Source organism: Protopterus annectens, chromosome 1.part2 (genome assembly GCF_019279795.1).
Source record: "Protopterus annectens isolate FY-2018-M chromosome 1.part2, PAN1.0, whole genome shotgun sequence".
NCBI classification, from domain to species: Eukaryota; Metazoa; Chordata; order Ceratodontiformes; family Protopteridae; genus Protopterus; species Protopterus annectens.
In genome coordinates, this window is record NC_056727.1 from 357,311,483 (window position 1) to 357,339,429 (window position 27,947).

The 27,947-nt window shown below is 42.6% G+C and overlaps 1 protein-coding gene and 1 long non-coding RNA gene across 2 annotated transcripts in view; one reads left to right on the forward strand and one right to left on the reverse strand.

Moving 5' to 3' along the window:
- Positions 1–17,313, reverse strand: part of GPCPD1 (glycerophosphocholine phosphodiesterase 1) — a 1,148,488-nt gene extending 1,131,175 nt beyond the window's left edge. The window contains exon 1 of the mRNA XM_044056397.1: positions 17,021–17,313. The gene's annotated coding sequence lies outside the window, so the exon portion shown is untranslated. The remainder of the gene's footprint in view (positions 1–17,020) is intronic.
- A 139-nt stretch (positions 17,314–17,452) lies between these two features.
- Positions 17,453–27,947, forward strand: part of LOC122789172 — a 222,613-nt gene continuing 212,118 nt past the window's right edge. The window contains exon 1 of the long non-coding RNA XR_006362777.1: positions 17,453–17,550. This is a non-coding gene — a long non-coding RNA (uncharacterized LOC122789172). The remainder of the gene's footprint in view (positions 17,551–27,947) is intronic.

Below are 27,947 nucleotides of genomic sequence, written 5' to 3' on the forward strand. Positions count from 1 at the left end.
GGTGATATCAAAAAACAGTTATAGAAAAGATTAACCTGCCAAATAGTGCATGCATGTAACAGAAAAGGTGGAACTAGACACTTAACAAAAAAACGGTTATACATAAAAGGTGGGAATAGCAATCTCTCAAGAATATGATTCTTTCTATAATGTCTGTAAATGTTAATGGTCTCACAGATAAATGCAAAAAAAAAAAAATGAGCAGTGAACTATATTAAATATGTAGAGTGCAAATATCTATGCTACAGGGCATACACTTGGAAAGAACTGAACATGTGAATTTGATAAAGAAAGGTTTTCAGGATGGTTATTCAGCAGAATATCTGGGGCAAAAGAAAAGAGGAGTACTTATTTTAATTGCAAGAGGAGCTCCAATAGTGATAGAAGAGGTAAAAAAGACAATAGTAGTAGATTTGTAGTACTAAGGGGCTACTGGCAAAGTAGGATTACTCTAGCACGTATTTCACTGAAAACTGCTATAACAGAGCTAAATAAAATTCTGGGAGAAGTAATACTCTTTCAGCAAGGAATATTACTTATAGCTGGGGAATAGGACTGAGATGTGTCTGGGGGGGTCAGAAAGGGAAATACAACAAAGGAAGGTAGATTTAAAATAAAAAATATGAAAATATTTGGCATGGAAGATGTGAATTCAGTACTAGGAATTCAAAGTGAATTTACATATTATTCCCAAAGATACAAAAACTGGGCTAGGCTAGACAGAATTTACATTTTATAGGAACATGTGCATTTAACTCAAGGTATTGATACGCATCCAATAACTATTTCAGATAATGCGCCAATAATAACTAAAATAAAAACACAGGGTAATGAAATTAAAAAGAGACACTGGCACTTTCCCACCTATCTGTTGAGAAGAGAGGAATTTAAGCAATGGGTCGTGGAAATTATTCAGGAGCTATAAAAGAGAAGATAGAAACTTCTTCTGAAAATAGTTAGTTATTGGATTAAAATTAAAATGGAATGTAAAAATAGGGTGGAATGGTTAAGAAATAAGAATTATTTAGGGGGACTGACATATTAAATTATTGCAAAACAGGGGGAAGCTCACAGAACAGGAACAGGAGCAACTGCAAAATGCTAAACAGAAAATAAGAGACTAACTTGGTAATACACATGAGTATAGAAAGACTGCTGTTAAGCAACTATTTTTTTATAATAACTCTAGAGCACAAAAACTTTTAAACACAATGACTCAGACAACAGAAAATAGAAAGGGCTGTCACCAAGCTTAGAGTCCCTATTACAAGGAAGATAACTAGGGATCCTGCAGAAGTATTAGAAATATTTCGGAAATTCTATGAATATCTGTATGAAGTAGAGAAATATGGAAATCAAGAAAAAGTACAAATGGAAATGTTTATGGGAGAATTAAATATGCCAAGGCTAGAGTGAGAAGTGGTTCAATTACTAACACTTAGGATAGGAGGAGATAAGATAAAAACTGTGATGTATAACCAATCTACATGAAAGTCCCCAAGATAAGATGGTATTCCTGTAGAAGTTTGGAAGCTAGGAGGGAAAAAAAACTGATGAAGAAGTGGAAGGTTTTGTTTAACAGTATTTTAAGAGAAGTACCAACATCCTGGAAGACCCGCGGTGGTGGTGCCGCGGTAGCGTTGTCGCCTCACTAAGATGCTATCCAGTTCGATTCTCAGCTAGAGCGTCTTCTGCGTGGAGACATGCGTGAATGGGCGTACCTTCGCTGAAGGTTGTGCATCAGAGCTGGTAACTCGGCATGTAAAAATCAACTACCAATCATTAGCGGACCGGAGTTCCGCTGTGGCGACCCCTAACCGGGAAAAGCCGAAAGAAACAACAACAACCAACATCCTGGAATAAAGTGGTAGTAGCTGTACTACCTAAGAAGGTAAAGATGCATCAGATCCAGCTTCATACAGGCCCATTTTGATACTAAATCATGATTATAAAGTGTTTATGTCTATAAGGACTAAAAGAATGGCAAAAGCGATGCCAAAATTGATAGATATGGATCAGTGTGGTTTTGTAGAGGGTAGGCAAACATTTCACAACATAAACAGAACAATGATGATCCAGAGGGAAGCAGAATGTAAGAAAATACCACTGTTGCTGGGGGGTCTTGATGTAGAGAAAGGATTTGTCAGAGTAGGATGGGATTTTATGAGCAGAGCAATGGAACCATTTGCATTCCCTGATACAATTATAATGTGGATTAGTAAGATATATAAAGAATTGGAGGTGAAAATTAAAGTGGGTGGGGTCCTCTGTGATAATCTATGCTTGAGCAGGGGAACCAGGCAGAAATGTCTTCTCTCCCCTTTGTTATTTAAATCATAATTGGAAAGAATGGCAAAGAAAATAAGGGACTCAGAAATCAAAGGATAAAATTGGTATGGTAGAGATGGTTGTATTTGCAGATGACATTATTTTATACCTGACAAAACCAGAAAGGGACATTATAGTGCTGTGGAACATAATGATACAACTTCAAACCTTTTCGGGATACAACATGAATGAAGCAAAAATAAAAGCAATAGTGGTAAATTATGTACCCACATATGAATTGGTTCAGCAATATCCACATTTATGGGGACATGATAAAATAAAGTATTTAGGAGTATGGATTAAAAATGATACTGGTGTGGCAGCTAAGGGTAAAGATGAAAAAGATAATACAAAAACTGAGAAAATGGAAGGTCTGTTATATGGATAGGGATAGTAAGATACAAGCAGTTAAAATGTTTAGTCCCTTTAGTCTTACACACTGGGCATGCATATTTTTATCAACCAGAAGAGAAGCTGTAGATAGCAATTAATAAAAAGCTGAAGGATTTTATCAGGGAGGGAAGGACGGTAAGAGTCAAGTGGAACAAGCTTATTCTTCCAATAGAACAGGGCAGACTAGGATTACCCGAGTTGAAGATGTACTTCAGAGCAGCACAGTTAAGTCTCCTATGCATAGCACAAGCAGAAAACTATAATTCAAAATGGAAAGAAATGATGATGGAATGGGGGGGGGATCTCAAGTAAGACAGACAGACTGGGGTTTTGGATGCAGACCTTTACGGAAAACAACAATAATTGTGCAGAATATTATATTCTTAAAGTAGCAGAAGGTCTTCTAAGAACTAAGTGAAGACGGGAAGGATACCGACAACAGGCAAGGGGGTGGGCCTATATTGGAGAAAACTGGCAAAGGAACTAAGATACTGGGTGCAAATAACTAGAGAGGAAAAGGTATTAGAATAGGAAGATGCCAAGAATGTATTTGGATTGCAGGCTAAAGATTGTCTTCCATATCGAGGATTGATATCAGAGTATAGGCAAGGAGAAAGAAATAAGGGAGTCCTAAATAAAAGTCCAGCACTGGTAGAGTTTTTAGTAGAATCTAAAATGGAGGTTGCCATTAACAGAGGAATAATTAGAAGAACATAAAAATATCTGATGACAACTATAAGAATCAATCAGAGATTAGGAAGGACTGGGAAGCGAGATCAGATAAGCAATTCACAAAGAAACAATCTTTGCCGGGAAGTGCTTGCATAGGTATTTTTATACCACAAGCAGAATTTGAATTTTTCCTCAGGTAGACAGCAAATGTTGGACGTGTGATGGGGCAGAAAGAGGTACTGTAAATGGGAACACATTTTCTGGGATTGTAATGAGTTGGTAGATTTTAAAGCTTCTCTACAGACTTCTCTGTCAGAGATGGTGGTTGAGCACGTTGGAGTGACTATGGAAATGATTTTTTGAGCTACGATACAAACTTGGAATTGTGTAGGCATAGATAGGCCTTGCTGAGACTAATTATGATGGCTACCAAAAATGGAGTTACTAGAAAATGGAAATCAAAGTCTAAACCAACATTACTAGAAGTAGTGAAGATAGTATCAGAGTTAAAAGAAGTGGAAATGGGATCCTTAGAAAAGGGTTAGACAAATTGCATAGGAAAAACGGGAACTGCGGGATCAATACATTCAGAGGAGGAACAAGGTTTAAAAGAAGGCAGGATTTCAATGAACTATGTAATGGTTGACTAACAATGACTGGATATGTTAAAAGTGATGTATTATATTTGCAGCTACAGTTGTGTCAGCACAGTTTGGAATGTATAATGTTTACAACTGAGATTTTGTTGCTATGGTCTATTGGCATTTCTATAAATGTAACATGGTCTACGTTATACATGATATCAACTGTTTCTTGTTTAAAAAAAAAAAGCCTTCTCAGACGTCTGTGGCCCAGAAGCCTCCTTTATCTGATAAGTCTGCTTCTCTTTGAGAAGTTGCCCCCCCCCCCTTTTTTTGACCAGGTTCCTTTGTCCCTCCCTTTGTCTTCCAAATTGACGTGTCATTTATCATTTCAGACTCTTGGGTTCTTTCTACAATCCGTCAGGGTTATTCATGGTGTGGAAATCTCCTCCTTTTTCAGGGATTACTCAACCTCCTCTAGAGCAATTTCCTCATTTCCAGGAGGTTCTAGGGTCCCTGTTGAACCAAGGAACCATTCAACCTCCATTCAACCTGTCCCCCCTTCCCAAGTGGGAAGGGTTTTTTATTCCAGGATGTTCCTGGCTCCTCAAAAGGAGGGCATTTGGAGACTTATTTTGAAGCTCTCCTGGCTCAACACCTTTCTCGAATATCTTCTTTTCAGATGTTTACTTTACAAACTTTGTTTCCTTTTATTACCCCAAGCTTTTCTGGTGTCCTTGGACCAGAAAGATGCTTACCTTCATATCTATATTCACCCTCTCTTTAGGAAGGTTTTATATTTCTTTGGGTCTTCCTCTCATTTTCAGTCCTCTGCTTTGCCCTGTAGCCTCTCTACTGCCTTAAGGGTATTCACAAAATGCCTAGCTCCTGTGATTGCCTTCTGCAGGCTCCAAGGCATTCAGATTTTTTCCTTATCTAGACAACCTGTTGCTTCAGGAACCTTCTCCTAGTCGATTATTACAGGATCTGCAATTCATCATCTGTCTTCTTCAAAATCTGGGGTTTATTATCTGCGGTGGTGGTGCAGCGGTAGCATTGTCTCTCATTAAGACACTGTCTGGTTCAATTCTCAGCTAGAGCATCTTCTGCGTGGAGACATGCATGAATGGGCGTACCTTCGTTGACGGTTGTGCATCAGGGCCGGTAACTCGGCACGTAAAAAATCAACTACCAATCATTAGCGGACCGGAGTTCCGCTGTGGCGACCCCTAACCGGGAAAAGCCGAAAGACACAACAACAACTTTTGACTTCTAAAAGTCCATCCTGACTCCTAACGATCATGTAACTGGGATGCAGGTTTCAGACAGTGCCAATGTTGGCCTCTCTTCTGCCTCCAAAGGTATTGTCATGGACAGCTTTCAGTCATCATCGTCCTCTGGCTTCCATGCCAGCCAGGGAGTTTCTTTGCACTCTGGGATTCATGGTCTCTTCTATTCCAATGCTTCCTCTTGTCAGAATGCATATACAGAAGCTTCAATATTACCTCAACTCAGTTTAGCTGTAGCATCCTCACTCTCTGAATTTCAGTGTACCTCTCTTTCCCTGTCTCAAGAAGGAATTCAACTGGTGGATTCAACAGTTTGCTCTCAACCCAGGCTGGTCCTTTGCTTCCAGTCCCTACTCAAGAGCTCTTCACTGATGCCTCAGACATCAGGTGGGGGGTCTTCTCTTCATCACCTGAAGGTTCAGGGTCTTTGGCTTCCCCACCAAAAGTCAGACCACATCAACATCAAAGAGTTGAGCGCTAGGATTCTGACCCTTCAGGCTTTTCACCCCATGCTCTCTCCAGGCCCCTTGAAGGTGTACACAGACAACACTACAGTGACGTGGTATGTCAACAAGCAGGGGGGCCTGAAATCTTACCTCCTCTGGAAGACGGTGCTTCAGGCTTGGGAAGTGGCTCTCAGTTATCAGTTAACTCTTCAGGCAGTAAACATTCCTTCATAGCACAATCTAATGGCAGACTCTCTGAGCAGGTCCAAAACAGAAGCTCACGAATGGATGCTTCACAGAGGCACATTTCTGGACATTGTCCACTGGTGGGGTATTCCTCAGGTAGATCTTTTTGCCTTCTGTTTGAACAGACAGCTTCCTCTCTACTGTTCAAGTGTCATGCCATTCGGTGTAGAAGATGGACACCCTTTCCTTGGAAGGGGATTTGTTTTAGGCTTTCCCTACTCTTATTCTACATCCAAGAGTCCTGCAGAAGATTCAGATGGACTCCCCATAAATCTCGCTAGTGACATCCTTTTGGCCTTGACAGCACTGGTTCCACCTCTTAATGTATCTGTCCAGGGGCAATCATCAAACATTACCTCACCGGTTGGATCTCCTCACACGAGGCAAGGGTTCTCTCATCCATCTCCACTTGTCCACTCTGTAACAGACATTGTGGGTAACAGGGCTTTAGGTGTGTGCTAGGCTAATGGCCCTGGAGCCTTTACAAGCCTAACTGATAGGATTACCTTTGCATAGTGCCACCTGACCTTAGTTCCCAGTGCCTCTGTCGAGTACAGCCACTGGAATGATCCCTGGGGCACATTTTCTAAAATAATCAGCCCTGCCAAGTCTCAAACCCAGGACCTTGCACATTACAGGTCAGAGCAATGAACCAGTACACCATCTGTTAGTTTTGATCCCTTTCAGGCACCACTTTTCTGAGGACATGCTCAGGATTTTACAGGAGACAAGGAAACCCTCAACCAGAAAATCTTGTATGTCCAAATGGAAAAGATTTTTGGTCTGGTGCCATGCTTGTAACAGGGACCCTTTTTCAGTGGGGGTCCCTCTGGTCATCTCTTATTTGTGTGAGTTGCTCCAATCTGGCTTGGTCTATTCTTCTGTGAAGGTCTATTTGTCAGCCATTTCTGCTCCTCTAACCTTGAATCCTCCTTTGACTTCTCATTTTGAAGTCAAACAAGTTCTTAAAGCTCCCTGCATATTAGGCCTTCAAGAAAACCTATTCCTCCTCCTGGGGATCTTAATTTTATTTTGGAAAAATTGACTCGGGCTCCTTTTGAGTCTGCAGATTCTACTTGTTTGCAACATTGTACCTGGGAGACTGTTTCTAGCTCTTACGTCTGCTCGGAGAGTTTCTAAGCTCCAGGCTCTTATGGCCATTCCTCCTTTTTTTTTGCAGGGATACAATGCCCCTTTGTACTAATCCTTCTTTTAAGCCCAAGGTAGTAAATGACTTGTCCTTGAATCAACTGGTACAACTCCCTTCCTTTTTCCCCTTCTCCTCATTCTGCTAGTGAGAGGGTCCTGCATACCTTGCATTTGCACAGACAGCTCATGTACTATTTGGATAAAACTAGGACTTTTCGTAAATCTGATCAACATTTTGTTTCCTTTCATCCCGGGTCTTTGGGTTTGGCTGTTTCTAAGTGAACCATCTCCTCCTGGATATTGAAGACCATTTCCTTTTGTTATTCTTTTTATAGCAAATCGCTGTCTACTTCTGAGAGAGCTCATTCCATTAGGGCTGTTGCCTCTTCTGGTGCCTTCTTCAAGGTGTTAAGACACCAGTTTCATACTTGAAACTGCTACTTGGTCTTCAGTGCATACCTTTACTAAGCATTAAAAACTGGATGTGGTTTTCTAGTTCCTGAGCAGATTTTGCTGAAACCATTTTATGTGGGTTTATCGGGGGCTCTTCTTAGAATGGGCCTTCCAACTCCCATTCTGTTTCTTGAACTTTTTTACTATTTCTTCTATGAGGACTACTATAACAGTGATATAGAAGGATGTAGTACAGTTGTGTAAAATCCTACCATAACAGTAGATGTCCCCTCTCTTCACTGTTGCAGTATTCGCTCCCTCCAACATCCTGTTGTTTCTTCTGCATTTTTTCCTTCTGAATGTGCACAGACTCCTTAGTCCTTTGGCAACTGTTCTCTTCTGGGGCAATTCAGTTCTAGGTAGTTGCGTCTGCATAGTGCTTTTATGCCCTACTTTTGTGTAGGAAGCATAAATGTGATGTACAGCACATGCAAGATCTTTTTTAGGCTTTATTATACTGGCCAAGCATTGGGTCACTCTGTACGGGACATCCCTTCTACGAAGAAAACTGTAACAGTGAAGAGAAAGACATCTATAGTTATGGTAAGATTTTACATAACTGCACTTTTTTTTCGTGTGTTTTTACGCCAGGGTGTGGACTTTTAGTTTCTGTTGTTCCTAGCATTGTTCATAGGCAAGTACTAGGCTACCTGCCCAAGGGCATTTATAAGCCTAGCCAGAATGTGTTGGCTTTCGCCACCCCCTTAGATTAGTTCCCTGTGCCTCTGTCCAGCAGAGCCATCAGTTCTCTGCGCCACTGTCTGCGCCACTGTCCAGCAGAGCCATTGCAGTGAACCCCGGGGTAAATTTTCTGTTTCCCATCCACCCGTCAAGGTTTCTCTTGAAGAGTATTAGTGAGGGGCTCAGCCTGATGTATACTGGAATCTTGTTCCAAAGCATGGGGAGTGTCTGGGATAGAAATCTATCCCTCCAGCATGTCCTATTTATCGTTGTGGTGAGGTTTATATCTCTAGAGCGTGTGGTTCTCTGGGATTTGTTTTTTTTTTTTTTTTTTTTTAGGTGGAGCATGTCTATCAATTCTGGGTTGGACATGGCCTTGTATGTCAGGCAGAGATCACCTCCGAGTAAGCGGTATGCAACAGAGTACAGCTGGAGTTTCGTGACTCGGGCTGCATAGGGCATCTGTTTGAGGCCAGAAATCCTCTTGGTGAGGTACTTTTGTGGCCTTTCCAGCTGTTGCAGGTGTCTTGTAAGGTACATCCCAAATGGGGCATTGTATTCTATGATGGGTCAAATGAGTGATGAGTAAAGAGGCACAATAACCTCTTTTGTTCTAGATGCAAACCCTTTTGTGATTAGGTGGGCCATATAGAAGGATTTTCTAACCACCTTCGCAATATGATTATCAAAAGGAGAGATTACTATCTACTTGGGTCCCCAGATCCCTTATTACATTTTCTGTATTTAGGGGACTACCACCTATGTGGTAGTTCGCGGGTATTTTGCTTTTTCCAAAAGGGATGACTATGCACTTTTTGGCATTTAGCTTGAGGCCATGATTTTGACACCAGGTATCCGTCTCAGTGAGACCCATCTGAAGGTTGTCTGTATCAGCCGGAGAATCAATTATGGACCCTAGTTTGCAGTCTGTGAACTTGGTCAGCCATAGTCCTCCTATACTTGCCTGTACCTCTTGAGAAGTATATACCGAACAAGAGGGGTCCTAGGACTGACCCCTAGGGGACACCACTTGTAACCAGTTTAGAGTCAGACGTAGAGCCTGCAACTCTCACCATGTGGGTTCTATCCATGAGCCAGTTGGCAACCCATCTCGTGACGTAGGGGTTTATGTTCAAGCTGGTGATCTTGTCTATAATACTAGAATGGGGAATGGTGTCGAAAGCCTTTGCGAGGTCTAGGTAGGCTGTGTGGACCTCCTTTCCCTCGTCTAATGCCTTGGTAACCATCTCAAAGAAGTCCACCAGGTTTAGGAGGCATGATCTGCCCTTAACAAAACCAAACTGGGTAGGGTCCAAGGTCTCTGTTAATGAGTTCCATAGCCTTGCAGATCAGGCTAGTCAGGCTTATAGGGCAACAGTTCCCGGGGTCCGTTGTGGCTCCACCTTTGTGGAACGGAATAACTGTTGCTGTGCGCCACTCTATGGCTACATAGCCTATAGAGAGGCTGAGCTTGAACAGTGTGTTTAGGTGACGGGTTAGTTCATTTTGGAGCTCTTGTAAGACACAGCCTGGGACCTCGTCCGGTCCCACTGAAGCTGTGTTTTTGGCTTTGGATAGGGCTGTTTTAATCTGTGCATCGGTGATTGACAGGCCCTACATTCTTCTGGTATGCTTATGAGCCCTTTAGGGGGGTGAAATTTGCACTAAACCTGTCTGCCAGAATGTTTGCAATATCAGTCGGTTCAGTGTATTTTGTGCCATTCTGCACTAACTCAGAGCAGATCTGAGAGTTTCCACTTAGGTTCTTGACATAGCTAAAGAATGCTTTGTGGTTATCTTTGGAGTCATTAGCAATTTTTCTTTCGAAACTAGCCTTGGATGATTTAATGAGGGATCATAGTTTCTTACTGATACTGATCAGGGATGTCTTTCCTTCTTGGGAATTTACTCTTTTCTGTACTAGTTTCCTCCTTCTGTTGTATAGCTTGTTTATGGCAGGGGTCCACCAGACTGGTTTCCTTTTCTTGGAGGGGGTGAGTCTTCCTTTTACTTGGGATAGCACGATCCATGCATTCCTGCAGATGCTCATAGAGTGCCTTTGTAAAGGTTTCAGCAGCTTGGACAGCATTGTCCTTTAGCATGGGGGTTCTGAACCTTTCCACCTCAATCTTAAGTAATGTGAAGTTTGCTTTTGAAAAGTTTATCATGGTGGTTTCCTTGATTGGGGGTGGGGGTGGAATGTGGATATCCAGAGTGATTAGTCTATGGTCTGATCTAACCAGCGACGGGTTGACCTCCAGTGTGGAACACCGGTCACCCATGTTGGTGATGACCAGGTCCAATATGTTGTTCCCTCTGGTGGGGGTGTTGACCAGTTGATCCGGGGCATTCGAGTTTATAAATTCTAGGAAGCGTTGGGCAAGGGAGTTAGTATGTTTGGGCAATTGAAGTCACCCAGTATTAAGGTGTTTGGTGGGACCTTCATATTTCCCAGTGTCTCCAGAAATGCGGAATGGGGGTCCTGGGTCATGGTGGGTGATCTGTAGCAAGCTACAATTTGGATTACAGTTTTGCCCATTGTTAGTTGCACATGGATGATCTCTGATGCATTGTGCTGACCACTAACCTGGAGGTGTGGGTATCCTTGATGAATATGGATACACCCCCGCCTTTTGTGTTTCGGTCCTGGTTCTGTGGCCAAAAGGTATGGTATGAGTTATAGCCCAGGAGTGCTGGGGTACTCTCAGGAGCCTTAAACCAGGTTTCTGTTACTGCACAGATGTCGATGTTCTCCATACTGAGGAGTGCCTAGAGTGCGTGCATTTTGAGGTTTAGACTTCTGGCGTTGAGTAGCATTACCCTCAGTTTTTGATTACTTGTGCTATTTATGGTGGTGGGTTTGTCTTTTGAGCCTTGCCTAAAAAAGGCACCATGGGGGCGGCAAGAGACTTGGCCAGTATTCGAAAGCCTAAGGGTGACAGGTGCAAGCCATCTCTTGCGTAGCAACATGGCTTGTCGAGCATGTCATAGGTTGGTACTAGGCTATCAGCCCTAGAGCCTATACAAGCCTAGCCATAACAATTCCCTGGCTATTTCTTCCCACATTATTTACTTTCCTGGACCCCTGTCTAGCAGGGCGACTGACGTGATCCCTGGGGTGAATTTCCTTTCTCCCATCCAATCGTCAAAGTTCCTCTTGAAGAGGTCCAAAGAGGCACTCTGCTTGACATGTATGGGCAATCTATTCCAGAGTCTGGGGAGTCTCTGGGTCAGGAACCTATCCCTCCAGCATGTTTTGTTTATTGTGATGACAAGGTTTAAATCCCTGGAGCGTGTAGCTCTGAGGGATTGGGATTTCTTTAAGTGTAGCATGTCCAACAGCTCTGGGTTTGACATGGCCTTGTATGTTAAGCAGAGATCGCCTCCAAGTAGACGATATGCGACAGAGTATAGCTGGAGTTTTTTAAGGCGGTCAGCGTAGGGCATCTGCTTTAGGCCTGTGATTCTTTTAGTGAGGTATTTCTGAGGCCTTTCCAGTTGTTGCAGATGTCTTGAGAGGTACATACCAAATGGGGCATTGTATTCTATAATGGGTCTAATGAGGGATGAGTACAGTGGGACAATGACCTCCTTTTTTCTGGATGAAAAGCCCTTCGTGATGAGGTGTGCCACATAGAAGGATTTCCTGACTGTTGTGGCGATGTGGTTATCGAAGGTGAGACCACTGTCCACCTGTCCCTAAGTTTCTTATCACACTTTGTGTGTTTAGTGTACTGCCACCTATATGGTAATTCATGGATACATGTTTTTTCTCCAAAGGGGATAACAATACATTTCTTGGCATTGAGCTTGAGCCCATGGCTCTGGCACCAAGCATCTGTTTCTGTAAGGCCCTTTTGTAGTGTATCCACATCATTTGGAGATTCAATAATGGCTCCCAGTTTGCAGTCATCTGCAAACTTTGTTAGCCAGAGTCCCTTAGTGTTGACCTGTACTTCAGAGAAGTAGATGCCAAACAAGAGCAGCCCCAGGACTGAACCCTGAGGTACTCCACTTGTCTGGAGCTGGATTTGGAGTCAGCTACTTTTACAGTGTGGGTTCTATCAGTAAGCCATTTAGCAACCCATTGGGTGACATAGGGATTAATGCCCAACTTAGTAAGTTTATCTATGATTCCAGAGTGGGGGATGGTGTCAAAGGCCTTGGCAAGGTCTAGATAGGCTGTGTGGACCACCTTACCCTTGTCCATGGCTCTGGAGACTGATTCAAAGAAGTCAATCAGGTTCAGGAGACAAGATCGGCCCTTCACAAACCCAAACTGGGTGGGGTCCAGTGTTTGAAGGTTGCCAATGTCTTTGTTTATAAGTTCCATGGCCTTGCAGATAAGGCTTGTCAGACTGATGGGACGGTAGTTTCCGGGATCCAAGGTGGATCCCCCCTTGTGGATTGGGATAACTGTAGCTCTGCGCTACTCAGTGGGCACGAAACCTGAGGTGAGGCTATGATTAAACATGACACTTAGGTGAGGTGCCAGTTCATATTGTAGTTCATGTAGTACACAGCCCGGGATGTCATCTGGTCCCATGGATGCTGTATTCTTGGCTTTAGAGAGTGCGTTTTGTACCTGTGTGGCCGTTATTACTGGAATTTGGCAATCTTCCGGTATTGAGATGGGCCATTTAGGGGGTGAGAGGGGGGTGAAGTTGGCACTGAATCGATCTGCCAGGATATTGGCAATATCCTTCGGATAAGTATATTTAATGCCAAGCGGACAGATACTGGATCCCCTTTGAATGACACCACAAACTTAGCCAATTGTTGAAATTGATCATTTTTTCTTTATACTGTGGCATCACTCTTGGTGAGGGCAGGATGCTAGTCAGGGTCATACCGGCCTGGGCTACATGATCAGAGAGTTCTTCCATGTCTCTTTTCATGTAGTCCAGGGAGGCACGTCTCAGGTCATTTACACCAAAATGGACAATGACAGAGTTGTATTTGTACTTGTTCTGGAGTGACCAGAGTGCTTGTGTTATGCGGCGGATCCTGGCACCTGACAGGCAGTTAACTGTAACCTTCTCCTTGTCCAGCCTAGTTAGTGGGACATCAGTATGCCTGACTATAGAGTTGCCTATTACTAGTGTGTTGGGTATGTTATTTTGCATTAAGGGCTGTGATTGCGTGGCACACTGATTATGTGAAGTATGTGTTTCATGGTTAGTGATGGGGTGTGGAGGTTGCTTGGATGTCTGCTTTGGAAGTCTCTGTTGCTTTTGCAGATTTTTATTTAGAGCCTCCGAGTATGTTTTCATGTACTCATGTGTGCTATTTGCTGGTGTTGGTTTATTAGGTCTATGTGAGACTGGTGGTGTGTTGCAAGTATTACCCTTCTCCTCTTGACTGTCAGTTCCAGTCTTAGGTTGAGAGAGCTTTGCCTCCAGTTTGGCTGTATAATTGCATCTCTCGCATATATTAGTGTTTGGTGGTAGGAAGAGAGGAATGTCTGTGTACATAGGTTCATAGGCTATCTGCCCTAGCATTTATAAGCCTAGCCAGAGTGTGTTTGGCTTTCGCCACCCATTTTAAATGAATTTTGCTATGCCCTTTTTCAAGGTTAGTATACTGTGCCTCTCTCTAACAGTGACACAGAAGTCATACCCGGGGTAAACCTACGATCTCCCATCCACTCATCAAGATTCCTCTTGAAGAGAGTCAATGAGGGACTCTGCCTAACCTGGACTGGGATTTTATTCCAGAGTGAAGGGAGCCTCTGGGTTATGAATCTGTCCCTCCAGCATGTCCTATTTATTTCAGTGCTGAGGTTGAAGTCTCTCGAGCGCGTAGCTCGATGGGATTTGGATTGTTTGAGGTGCAGCATGTCCATTAATTCCGGGTTGGACATGGCTTTATACGTTAGACACAGATCGCCTCCGAGCAGGCGGTATGCCACTGAGTAGAGCTGGAGTTTCTTTAACCAGGCAGCACATGAGGCAGTTATAACATTGCCTCAAAATGCCCAGATTCACCAGTTGGACTGGAGAGTACACCGGAAACTGCCCTTTGGACATGCCTGAATAGGTAGAGTAAGCTGTTTTTCTGATTGGCTGGTGGGGATGAATAGAGAGCCTTGTCCTTCTGGACAGTATAGGGGGGTCTAGTGCTAGGGTTAATTAGTGCTTGCTATGAGTTTTAAGCAAGTGCTTGACTGTGAAATTAATGGTTTGAGTGCTAAAGTTGAAGGTTTGTCTAGTTCCAAGGGAAAAATTGAAGAGTACACTTTGTGGAGCAGAGAACAGTTCAACTCTAGCTAAATGGTGCTGCCCGGTACCCAAAACCGCAGAAATGCGGTTTTTATAGCAGGGAACTTTAAATGCACAGAAAAGGCTACTGCACTTTAGTGTGTAGCCTACAACAGTTAAACAGATTATTTAAACACAAAAATGACTTAATTCAAGTGCAGGCAGCAAATAAGTGCAATATGTAGCAATAACAAACTTCTTAAATCACAGATTTGCTAAAAAAAACTGGCATTTTAGGCGGAATTAAGACAACAAGAAAAGCAGAAAAGTGATACTTAAATCACTCCAAAGTCACTCTTTTGTCTCTCTGCTGTTGTAGACTCTGCAGAACACCTGGAAGGCACTTGCTGAGCGGAACACAAGCGTAAAAACTGTGCAAAAGAGGTTTTTATAGCAGGGAAGTGAAAGAGATAGAAATTAGCCCAAAATGGCCAATAAACTACTAACTTTTGCGCTGAAACCACTCCTACGGGGACAGATAGGCTGCCCAAAGCTCCCCTCTCTCACAGGTGAACAGAGAAAATTCCTTCTATCCAAGTAAGGTATGGGCAACACAGAAACTTGTAACACAGCCCTGGATTCAGCAATAACCTGAAAACTGGACTATACCAGTTCAGAAAGGCAGGAAACAAGTATTTTTTTTTTCCAGAAAATAGAGCAGATACAATCAAAACAACACTTTACCCAATTAACCAGTTAAAAAGCTTAAAATTGAGCCCTGTTCCAGCAGTCTTCAATCAGACAAGTTCTAACTGCACAGTCCTGCCGTTAGGGTACAGAGAAACCTTCTCCAAAAAAGACGGCCTGGATCAGTGCACAAGTTATACAAACAAAGCTAGATCCAGCAGGCCTGAATCTAGTCTATGCTACAGCAAACAAGGCATACCAATTTCAGAAAGAAACAGTTCAAGTAAGCATGCGCAATAAGCCTTTAACCAGAAATTCCCAGCTCAGAAGGGCAGAATCTAGCCTCTCCTCACACAAGAGTGCAGACAACAAACCTTCTTAATGTAAAATAACCGGCCTGAAGCCCAAGTGCTTAACCCAGAACTAATACACTTTTAGAATAACAGACACTGAGCCTTCAATCAGCAGTTCCCAACTTAGAAGGATGTACGCTACCTGTCCTGCCACAACAGTGCAGACCACAAACCTTCTTAAAGTAAAACAACTGGTTTGAAGCCCAAGTGCTTAAACCAAGGGCCTTAGAATAACAGTTACAATTTAATCAGGCTACTAACAAGCAGTAATAAAGGCAGCAGAATAAATTCAATTGAGTACTTTTAGGTAATAAAGTAGGAAGAAACACAAATACAGTAAGGCAGATGAAGTGCAAATTTTTTTTTTTGAGACTGAGGAAACAGAGCAGATTAATATACTATAGGAGAATGTCCTTCCCAAGTGCTCTCTCTGTACACAGCAGAGGAGATGGGACTGGTAGGAGTATCCAAAATCAAAATATGATCTCACTGTACTCAGTTGAGTGAGCAAATGAGAGGGGTCCAGGAGGAGTGTGCAAAAAGAGATTTACACCAGCGCCGGGCAATTCCAAAGCCACCAAGATTAACACAACAGGAAACGGGGGGTGAACTAACTGCAGACAGACAGACACAATATTTACTGAATCAAAGACACACAATATTTACTGACTCAAATCTTAAATAAGTGCAAAGAAAAATATACTTAAATCAGCTTGTGTCCAGTTGATATATGCAGACAAGTCTCAGTTGCCAGCAACTCGATTAAAATAATTACTAGAAATGTAACCAACATAGATTTTAATGCTAGCAGAAACCCCCAAGCTAACTAACACTAACAAAGGAATTTAAAAGCAGTATAACAACTTTCAGTGAGCCCAGATGGCTACGCTTTTTCACACTTCAGGCAACTTAACTGCAGAGAGACACAACACTTACTGGATCAAAGACACACTATTTACCAATCAGTGCAGAAAAAAATATACTTAAATCAGCTTGTGTCAAGTTGATATATGCAGACAAGTCTCAGTAGTCAGCAACTCGATTTAAAATGATTTCAGAGTTCTGCCTTCCTCTCTCTGCTGACATGAAACCTCTTGACGGGCTTTGCACCCAAACTTGTCATTTAGTCATCTCATCTGGAGCTGCATGTAGAAGGTGCGCTAAATGTCTGGAAGCTGTCTGGTTGTTATACCCTTGGAAGGATATAGCCCATACAGCTAAGGCCACTGCAGCAGTGATCATTCGAATATCTACTGCTACTCAAATTCAATCGTAGTTTCCAAATTATAAGGACCCAGTGCTTTTTGCCGGGGTACCCAGAAAGCAACAAGAATCGAGGCTGTAAAGCGACCTCATAATACCACCCTTCACTTAATGATTGCGCTTCAAAACTACATTTCTCTGTGTAAAAAAAAAAAAAAATGCCAATCATTAGCGGACCGGAGATCCGTTGTGGCGACCCCTAACCGGGAAAAGCCGAAAGACACACACTGCATTTCTCTGTATGTGCATTTAATTATGTCACAAGGTCCAAACACATACCTAAATTCACGAATCTCCGAATATTCTCGCCGTCCTGTGGCTTTCACGCTCCTTTACCACTTTACCATTTTCACATTAACACTGTATCTCTTTCCACATCTTCTCATAGAGCTTACGGTTTCCTAGTAGTTATAAAGCAGTACATGCTAACGTACCTAGTAGAATAATCACTTCCCGGAAAACAGACGTCACGAACCAAACTGAGAATTCTCAGTTGTTGATGTACCACAACAGCACATGCGTCTGCAGATTATTTTAACCTAATTACTACATTTACACTCTAACGGTTTTAGAAAAAAACTGAATACTTTGCGTGTTGTATGCACTGTATATCACCGTTTGAATACGTAGAAAACACCAAACCATAAATCAGCAAAATAATGCCATAACGTAATTGCTCGACACATCATCAAATTTTAAGGACACTATGCCTAGCCCATACATATACAACGTACCCGGAACGTTATGCTTGCGGGACATTTCCGGTACTAGTGTTTTGACTGGCAGCATGACGCTAACACTCAAACTGGGTGAGTTGATGGAGGGTCAGTGTGTGTAGTGGTATGTGGTTCATACATTTGTTGTTAGAAATACTTTCCCTGTGGTATCATGCGTATTTCGTTAAAACAATGGGCAACACGTTTAAGTTTATTTGTTTTGTTTTTAAGAAGTGTTAAGATATTATTTTTTGTATGACAAGTCTGTTCTCTACTTAAAGGGAGAGTGTCAATGTTGCAGCTTTCAGGACACTTTTTTTGTTTTCATCACCAATGCATAGTTTAAGTGATGAAAAAGGGACCCATGTCACTGAATCGGCACTCTTCTACTTTCTTTTACAGAAAATTCACTGTTTTTGCTTAAAGAGCGTCCCGCTCTCTCAGTCTGGCAAGGGAAGACCACCCACAGTGTGATGTCATCATAACACACCCCTTCTCCACCTGTCTTTTTTTTTTTTTTTAAATATAACCCTGCTTGACATTTTCCAGGATTGTTTACCTTCCCCAGAAAAAACAAGTACTGCCTTACTTTAGTTACTATCTAGACAACCTTCAAAGTTTGTTTACTGAATAGAATTTCTTTGACTGCGGTAATTTCAAACTAGCCTATTTAGTCTTGGTTGAATATAAAAGGAAGTGCTCTGGCTGCATTAAAGTCATAGCGTTTAAATGGTACGATTTGGGTATTTCTTAAATACTAGCGGACATGTAGGCAGTGTGGAGCGCGGCTGCGCCTTCCAGTTTACTGCACGATTATGTGCCTTTCCACGTGCGATGGATTTCGAAATAAATAGCTCGCGTATTAGATAATGCTCTAAATACAAATTTTTCTTGTAACACCGGAAACTGTTTTGATATAAGCGAAAGTCAAATATTCGGAGCATTGATACCGTGCACTGTCACTGTATAGAGACTATAGTTTAATTCCAAAGATGACAAAATAGTAGTCCTACTCAGCTGAGAAAGCATACTCATAGGTTCATACTAGGCTATCTGCCCAAGGGCATTTATAAGCCTAGCCCATAGTTATGTGGCTTTCGCCACCCCTTTAATTTGAATAAAAACTATGCCTATCATTTTTCTGTGCCTCTGTCAAGCAGTGACACTGAAGTAATCCCTGGGGTATATCTGCATCTCCCATCCATTGGTCAAGATTCCTCTTGAACAAGGCCAGCGAGGTGCTCTGCCTCACATGTACCGGGATTTTGTTCCACAGCATAGGGAGTCTCTGGGTGATGAATCTGTCCCTCCAGCACGTTCTATTTATAACCGTGTCAAGGTTTAAGTCTCCCGCCCTTGTGGTTCTGAGGGATCTAGATTTTTTGAGGTGAAGCATATTCATCAAATCTGGGTTTGACATGGCCTTATATGTCAGGCACAGGTCACCTCTGAGCAAGCGGTATGAGACTGAATAGAGCTGGAGTTCTTTCAGTCGGGCAGCATAAGACATATTTTTGAGACCCTTTATCCTTTTGGTGAGGAACTTTTGGGGCCTTTCAAGCTGCAGCAGGTGTCTGGTCAGATACATTCGAACGGGCATTGTACTCAATCATAGGTCTAATGAGTGATGAGTACAGGGGACGATGACCTCCCTTGATCTAGATGTGAATCCCTTCATGATCAGGTGGGCGATATAGAAGGTTTTCCTAACTACTTTAGCAACATGAGTGTCAAACGAAGGCTACTGTCAACTTGGGTCCCCAGATCCCTGATGACTTTTTCTGTGCTCAGTGGATTGCCACCTATATGGTAGCTAGGGGTAACCTTGTTTTTCCCGAAGGGTATGACTATGCATTTTTGGCGTTTAACTTCAGGCCATGGCTCTGGCACCAGTTATCCGTTTCTGTGAGGCCCTTCTGGGGATATCTGTGTCAGATGTGTTTTCGACTATGGCCCAGTTTGCAGTCATCTGCAAACTTTGTCAGCCATAACCCTCCTGTGTTTGCTTGTACTTCAGAAAAGTAGATGCCGAACAAGAGTGGACCCAGGACTGAGCCCTGTGGGACACCACTTGTGACAGGCTTTGAGTCTGACATGGCTCCAGCAACTCTGACCCTGTGGGTTCTGTCACTTAGCCAGTTTGCAACCCATCTTGTGATGTATGGGTTTACATTCAAGCTGATGAGTTTTTCGATGATACCTGAGTGGGGTATTGTGTCAAGGCCTTTGCCAGGTCGAGGTAGGCTGTATGGACTGCCTTTCCTCATCAATGGCCTTGGTGACTGTCTCGAAAAAGTCAACCAAGTTTAAGAGGCAGGATCTGCCTTTGACAAAGCCAAACTGGGTTGGATCCAAAGTCTGCAAGTTCCCTATGTCTTTATTTATGAGTTCCATTATGATCCTCTCCATGGCTTTGCAGATAAGGCTTGTCAAGCTAATGGGGCGGTAATTTCCATGGTCTGTGGAGGCACCGCCCTTATGAAGTGGGACCACAGTCGCTGCGCCACTCCTTGGGTGCGTATCCTGAGGTGAGGCTAAGATTAAACAGCTGTCCTAACTGTGGGTTTAATTCCTCGTTGAGTTCATGAAGCACACAGCCGGGGACACCATCCGGTCCCATGGATGCTGTGTTTTTTGCCTTAGTGAGGGCAGTTCTCACCTGGGCGTTGGAGATGTTTGGGGGCTACAATCCTCTGGAATAGATATCTCTCCTTTTGGGGAGTTTGCACTGAACCTGTCAGCCAGTATGTTAACAATGTGTGTAGGTTCAGTAATTTTCACATAATTTTGAACTAATTCTGAGCATATCTGGGAGTTTCCTCCTAGGTTTCTAACATAGCTAAAGAAGGCCTTATGATTGTCTTTAGAGTCCTTGGCGATTTTTCTCTCAAAATTTGCCTTGGATGATTTTATGAGAGCTCTTAGTTTTTACTTATAATGATCAAAGGTGTCTTACCTTTCAAGGATTTTGCTCTATCTTGTAGTAGCTTCCTCCTTTTGTTGTAGAGCTTGTTTATGGCTGGGGTCCACCAGACTGGACGCTTGCCTTTGGTACAGAGAGTCTTAGTTTTGTTTGGGATTGCCTGATCCATGCAGTCCTGTAGGTGCTGGTAGAAGGCATTTGTAAGTGATTCAGCGGTTTGAGTAATGTTTACCACTGGCTCAGGGGCCTTAAAGGAGACCACACTAGTTTTTAGAAGTGTGAAATCGGCTTTTGAGAAGTTTTTCACTGTGGTCTTTTTGTTTCAGGTGGGGCGGGATGAGGACCTCCAGCAAGATTAGTTTATGATCTGATCTCACCAGTGAGGGGTATACTTCGGTGTTGAACATTTTGATCCCATGTTCGTGATGATGAGATCAAGTATGTTTTCTCCTCTTGTGGGGATGGTGACTAGTTGTTCCATGGCATTTGAGTTTATGAACTCCAGGAATCTTTGGGTTAGAGTGTTCGGGCTTGAGTAGTGTTCCCAGTCTATATTAGGGTAGTTGAAGTCACCTAGTATGATGGTGTTTGGAGATACATTTATCCCTCCAATGTTTTCAGGAAGGCCATGTGAGGTTCCTGAGTTTGAGAGGGTGGCCTGTAACATGCTACAAATTGCAGAGCAGTCTTGCCTATGGTTAATTGCACCTGGATGGTCTCCGATGCATCGTGCGTTGCCACCAACCTTGAGGTGTGGGTGTCCTTTATGAATATGGACACCCCTCCTTTCTTGGTGTTGTCCGGATTTTGGGGCCAGAACGCATGATATGAGGTGAAACCTGTTAGTGCTGGGGTGCTCTCAGGAGCCTTGAACCAGGTTTCTGTCACAGCACAGACATCGATGTTCTCCATATTGAGAAGGGCCTCGAGTGCGTGCATCTTGAGATTGAGACTTCTGGCATTGAGCAGCATTACCCTTAGTTTTTTCCTTTTGGTGTTCTAGGGTGGTAGGTTTAGAATTTGAGCCTTGCCTAAAAAGGCACTATGGGGTGGCAAGAGCCTTTGCCAATATCCGGAAGCCCAGGGTGACAGGTGCAAGCCGTCCCTTGAAGCAGCGTGGCTTGTCCAGCATGTCATCCCAGGCAGACAGACATTGGATCCCCTTTGAATGACACCAGAATTTAAGCCAATTATTAAAGCTGATCATCTTATCACTGTATTGTGGCATCATTCTAGGTGAAGGTAGGATACTGCTCAAGGTCAGGGTCATACCTGCCTGGGCTACATAATCAGAGAGCTCCTCGATGTCCCTTTTCATGTAGTCCAACGAGGTACGTCTCAGGTCATTGACACCAGCGTGGACAATGACTGAGTCGTACTTGTACCTGCTGTTAAGAGACCTGAGTGCTTGCGTTATGTGGCGGATTCTAGCGCCCGACAGGCAGCTTACTGTGACCTTCTCCTTACTCAGTCTGGTGAGCGGGACGTCAGTGTGTCTGACTATGGAATCACCAATGACAAGTGTGTCTGGCATTTTGTTTGGCCTTAAGGGCTGTGACTGTTTGACACTCTGACTGTGTGGTCTATGTGTTGCATGTGTTGGGTCGTGAGGTGGTAGTTGTTTGGGTGTCTGCTTTGGTGGCCTCTGCTGTTTTGGTAAATTTTTGATCAGAGCCTCCGAGTATGTCTTTGTGTGAGTATGTGTATGATTTGAAGTTGTGATGGTACCATGTGTGACTGGGTATGTATTGTGTGTGGTTACCTTCTCCTCCTGTCTGGTCTTGCCAGTCCTATGTTGAGAGAGCTCAGCCCCCAGTTTGGCCGTATAGTTGCATCTCTCGCATGAATTTGTGTTTTGTGGGAGAAGGAGAGGATTGTCTGTGTACATGAGGCAATTGTAACATTGCCTCAATATTCCCAGGTTCACCAGTTGAGCTGGAGAGGACACTAGCAACTGATCCCTCGACATACTAGAAGTAGTAGATAAAGAGACTTTCAAAGGACTCGGGAAGTGGGTTTTAGGCTGGTGGGGTACTATCTATAATAAGAGTGCTTTATCAAGGTGCAAGTACTGTAGGAGTAAGTGCTAGGCTTTACAGATAGAGAATAGTCTACTTGGGAATCAAGTAGAGATGAACTTTTCAGTTATAGGATATGCTGGTTAGATCAGCAGTACAGCTCGAGGAAGGTAGTTCTAAGGGAAAATTTGAAGAGTGGAATTTAGATGGCCCGAATAGTTTAACCTTGTTTAACCGCCGCTGCTCTTGTGTGCAACAGTGGCAACTCTCTTCATCGGCGCTAACACGCGTTTAGCGTGTTTTATAGCAGGGGGCTGAAGGGAGCCAGGAATTGGCCCAAAACGACCAATGGACTACTAGTTTCTGGCTGAAACTTCACCAATTCGGACAAAAAGGCTGCTCAGTGCTTCCCACTCCCACTGGTAAGCAAAGAAACTTCCCTCCTTCCTAATAAGGCAATGGATCAGTAACAGGAACTAAATACAAAGCCCAGGGATCAGCAACTCTGAAACTGGACTACTCTAGTTCAGTAAGGTGAGAAAACAAGAGATTTTTTTTTTTTTTTACAGAGACAAGGAAAAAACAGACAGTAAATGCTATAAATGCTTTTAAGCGGCTAGCACACTTGAGTGTGTTAGCCTACAGGTAAAATTAAGCAACAAATAACCTTTTAAGAGTGCAAAACAGTTAATCAACACAACAACAGTTTAAATAGAATGCAGAGCTGTATAAACAGGCTAAGATGCAGTCGCTAAGCAGTAAATATTCAAAAAGCCAGAAAAAAATACTTAAATCAGTTATAGCAAATACAATTATAACAAATGCTCTGAAATATACTGTATATTTCCAATATGTTTGAGAAGGACAGTCAGAACACAAGAAGGTTCAGGCGAAAAAGAAAAAAAAGTTTTGTTTTACTTTTTGAAAAGGGAAAAAGGAGGAACAGAAGGCCTTATCAAATGTTCTCTCTGTATTAAGAAGAATGAGATAATGACACTAGACTGGGAGGTGTGTCACAGTAGGGGCGGGCAACTGCAAAGCCACCAAGTATAAGAGCAAGACACCAACACGGAGGGAGGGTGGGACAAAATAAGAAAGCACTACAGAGTCAAATTAAAGTTTTTAAACAGATAAGGATTTGTGAAGATTCTGAATAGACAAAGTGCTTTATATATATTAAATTATAAAAACAGTAATCTGTAAAAATAATCAAAAGATACTTATATTTTGTAGCTCAGTTGCGGTCAAACAACTTCTCCAGCCTGCACTGTGTGCAAAGACAGAGACCCTACCAAAGTTAGGGCAAGACCAGAACAACAACTTTTTTATTGTGCTGGAAAAATGAGAGAAAGCAAGAGATAAAATGTGTTGGCTAGGAATATTGATTCGTATAGAGCAAGTAACACAGAATTGGGCTGACTGTAGTACCTCCTATGACAATTCAAACAAAGCAGTGCCATTTAATTGTCATTGCAGGTCTAGATACTATCGTTTCATTTGAAGGGGCTGATGATTGCTGCAGGCTGCAGCGTTAAAATAGTAGCAGAACGTTTCTGTAGTTACTGAATAGTCTAAGATCATCTGTTGGGGCAACATACTGTCAGGGCTGTAGCCATTTTTTGTTTAAAACAGTATTTTAAGGCCCCCCCCCAAAAAAAAAAATAAAACATGGTACCCCAGCCACATGCAGTCATCTGTGGTGGTATACCCTCAAAATGATGGCTTACTTCTAAGCCAGTATTAATCTTTGGTTGTAACAGGATGTTGTCATACAGCTTTACGGATTGGATTTCATAACAAAGCTCCATGCAAATAAGTGATGTAATTGCAAGAAGTGCTTGTACGACTGCAAGACAGTCAATCTCATAGACATTCACATGCAAGTTTGTATATAACTTGGGAGGTGTAGGCCCCCCCCCCCGGGGAAAACAATTGTTTGGATCTGTGCCATTGTAGTGAAAGGCATTGATATGTGTCAGTTGGTTGTGGTTGATTAAGTACTTTACAACTGCAGTCTAATTATGCATAGTGGAGGCCTCATTTATGTAAATGTTGTGTCTTTCGGCTTTTCTCGGTTAGGGGTCACTACAGCAGAACACCAGTCCGCAAAATGATTGGCAGTAAATTTTTACGTGCCGAGTTGCCGGCCCTGATGCACAACCTTTAACGAAGGTACGCTTCATTTATGTAAATGAATTTTAAAAAATTAACCTTTACTAACTTATAGTATTTAAAAAGATGAGAACTTATTTAGAATCATACTAACGTTGCACAGAAAGTGCCAAATGTAGATGGTAATTCTGGACTCATTAAAAATGTAATGCTCTCAATTTACTCAGATTCTTCTTCTTTCAGCTTTTCCCGGTTAGGGGTCACCACAGCGGATCATCTGTCTGCTCATGACTGGCAGTAGAGTTTTACGGTTTCGAGTTGCCAGCCCGGCGCCCAACCTTCCACGGAAGGCACACACACACACTCACACCTAGGGCCAATTTGAGTGTCCAATCCACCTACAACATGTCTTTGGGATGTGGGAGGAAACCCACGTGACCACAGGGAGGACATGCAGACTGTGCACAGAAGGCACCCCAGCTAATGTTTGAACCAGAGAATCTCTTGCTGTGACGCAACAACGCAAACCACTGCACCACCGTGGCCACCCTCTCAATTTACTCAGATTAATCTACCATATTCATAGGTAGGTACTAGGCTATTGGCCCTAGGGCCTATATAAGCCTAGCCAAACAGTACCCTAGCTTTTGCCACCCAAGAAAATTGTTTTTGTGTGCCCCTGTCAAGCAGAGCCACAGAAATGATCCCTGGGGTGAATTTCCTATCTCCCATCCAGTCATCAAGATTTTTCTTGAAGAGTGCTAATGAGGAGATTTGTTTGATATAGATAGGTAGTTTGTTCCAGAGTATGTGAAGTCTCTGGGACAGGAATCTATCCTTCCTGCATGTTCTGTTTATTGTGGTGACAAGGTTTAGGTCCCTAGAGCGTATAGCTCGGAGAGATTAGGATTTCTTTAAGTGGAGCATGTCCAACAGCTTTGGGTTTGACATAGCTTTGTATGTTAGGCAGAGATCACCTCTGAGTAGGCAATATGCGACAGAGTAAAGCTGGAGCTTTTTGAGACGGTCTGCGTAGGTCATCTGTTTGAGGCTGGTAATCCTGTTTGTGAGGTATTTCTGTGGCCTTTCCAGTTGTTGTAGATGTCTTGTGATGTACATACCAAAAGGGGCGTTGTACTCTATAATGGGTCTAATGAGTGATGAGTTGAGGGGAACAATTACCTCTTTTCCCTGGATGAGAAACCTTTTGTGATGAGGTGTGCCATGTAGAAGGATTTCCTGACTACGGTGGCGATGTGATTATCAAAGGAGAGACTACTGTCCACCAGTGTCCCAAGGTCTCTTATCACACTTTGGTGTTGAGTAGACTACCACCTATTTGGTAGTTCATGGGTACAGAGTTTTTACCAAAAGGGATGACAATGCACTTTTTGGCATTGAACTTGAGTCCATGGCTTTGACACCGGGCATCTGTCTCAGTGAGGCCCGTTTGTAGGATGTCCACATTGTTAGGAATTTTGATCATGGCTCCTAGTTTGCAGTCATCCACAAACTTTGTTAGCCAAAGACCTTCTGTGTTATCCTGTACTTCAGAGAAGAAGATACCAAACAGGAGAGAACCTAGGACTGAACCCTGTGGTACTCCACTTGTCACTGGTCTGAAGCTGGATTTGGAGTCTGCTACTTTCACAGTGTGGGTTCTGTCAGTGAGCCAGTTGGCAACCCATCTTGTGACATAGGGATTTATACCTAGTTAGTGAGTTTTATCTATAATTCTGGAGTGGGGGATGGTGCCGAAAGCCTTGTCGATATCTAGATAGGCTGTGTGAACCACCTTACCCTCATCTACGGCTTTGGTGACTGCTTCAAAGAAGTCTATCAGGTTTAGGAGACATGATCTGCCTTTTACAAACCCGAACTGGGTAGGGTCCAGAGTTTGGAGATTACCAATCTCATTGTTTATAAGTTCAATGATGATACGTTCCATAGCCTTGCAGACCAGGTTCGTCAGGCTAATGGGGCAGTAGTTCCTGGGGTCCATGGTGGCTCCCCCCTTTGTGGAGTGGGATGACTGTTGCTGTGCGCCATCCAGTGGGCACAAAGCCTGAGGTGATTCTATGATTGAACATGGTACTTGGGTGGGGTGCCAGTTCATTCTGTAGTTCATGTAGAACGCAGCCTGGGATGTTGTCAGGTCCCATGGATGCTGTGTTCTTGGCTTTGGAGAGTGTGTTTTTTTTTACCTGTGCAGGTGTGATTACAGGAACTTTGCATTCTTCTGGTATAGAGATGGGCCCTTTAGGGGATGAGTGAGGGGTAAAGTTAGCACTGAACTTATCTGCCAAGATGTTGGCAATATCAGTTGGTTCTGTATATTTAGTGCCATTGTGCTGTAACTTGAAGCAGATCTGAGTATTCTTTATTTTAAGAGTGTTTTATCAGCTGACCAGAATCATTCTGCATATTCTGGGGCAGCTTGAAGATCTGATGCTATACTTAAAAAGGTTTTAGACTCATACAGTGGGGTTTCTCTTCTAAGACCCTGAAGCACAGCTCCATAGTGACTTAACTCATTTATTTAAACTACCGGACAACTCAAGCCTTACACAAGAAATTTAAATAAACAGTTGTGTCTGTGGGGTATGATTAACCCTCCCTCACTGCCCTAAACTTATCCTGACAGCAGCACAAAAGGACAGAAAAATGCAAATACAAAGGAATCACTTCAGGCATGTTCTTAGAAACTGTACATATAGTGATTTATGATGGAAAACAGGGAATGAGTAATTCAACATCAGAAAATCTAAATAAGCATATTGTGTCCTTGTTTAGTAGAAATTCAAAGACATGCAGGTTAACCACTAGTTGAGGTTTGTTTGCTCAGGATGCAATGCTTGATGTTTTAAGGGGTTCATCCGTGACTTTTTTTAGTGTAAACAAGGTGACTAGAAAATGTTTAAAATGTTAGCTATATTCATTTTTTTCTATATATCTATTTCTGAAAGGTTTTGTTTATTCATTTTTATTTTTTGGCCAGATATAGCCGAACTGGACAAAGATATTTTCAAAGTGGACTGGGGAGAAAAGCACCCCATTTAAACTAATAACGTAGAACAGTAAGACTAAAACACAACTACATACTAGTTACAGAAGAAAAATAAAACACTCCCAAGCAGATTGTTTTTCTGTAATTCTGCTGTTACACGGAACTGACGTGTCCAACATATTAATTGTATGTCCTGGAGCTGTGCAGTTATAATTCCTAAATTAGTTATTACGTTTTATTTTATATGCATTTTCTTTTAAGTTTTTTTTTTGAGGGATAGGTTCAGCTCATATATCATATCTGTAAGTAAAACAGTTACATCAGTGGCACATGAGTAATTGGGAGGAATTACATATACATAAGAATAATACTAGACAAACGATCACAAGGACCATAAGATGCCTATCATTTTTAAGTAGAAAACTCAAAA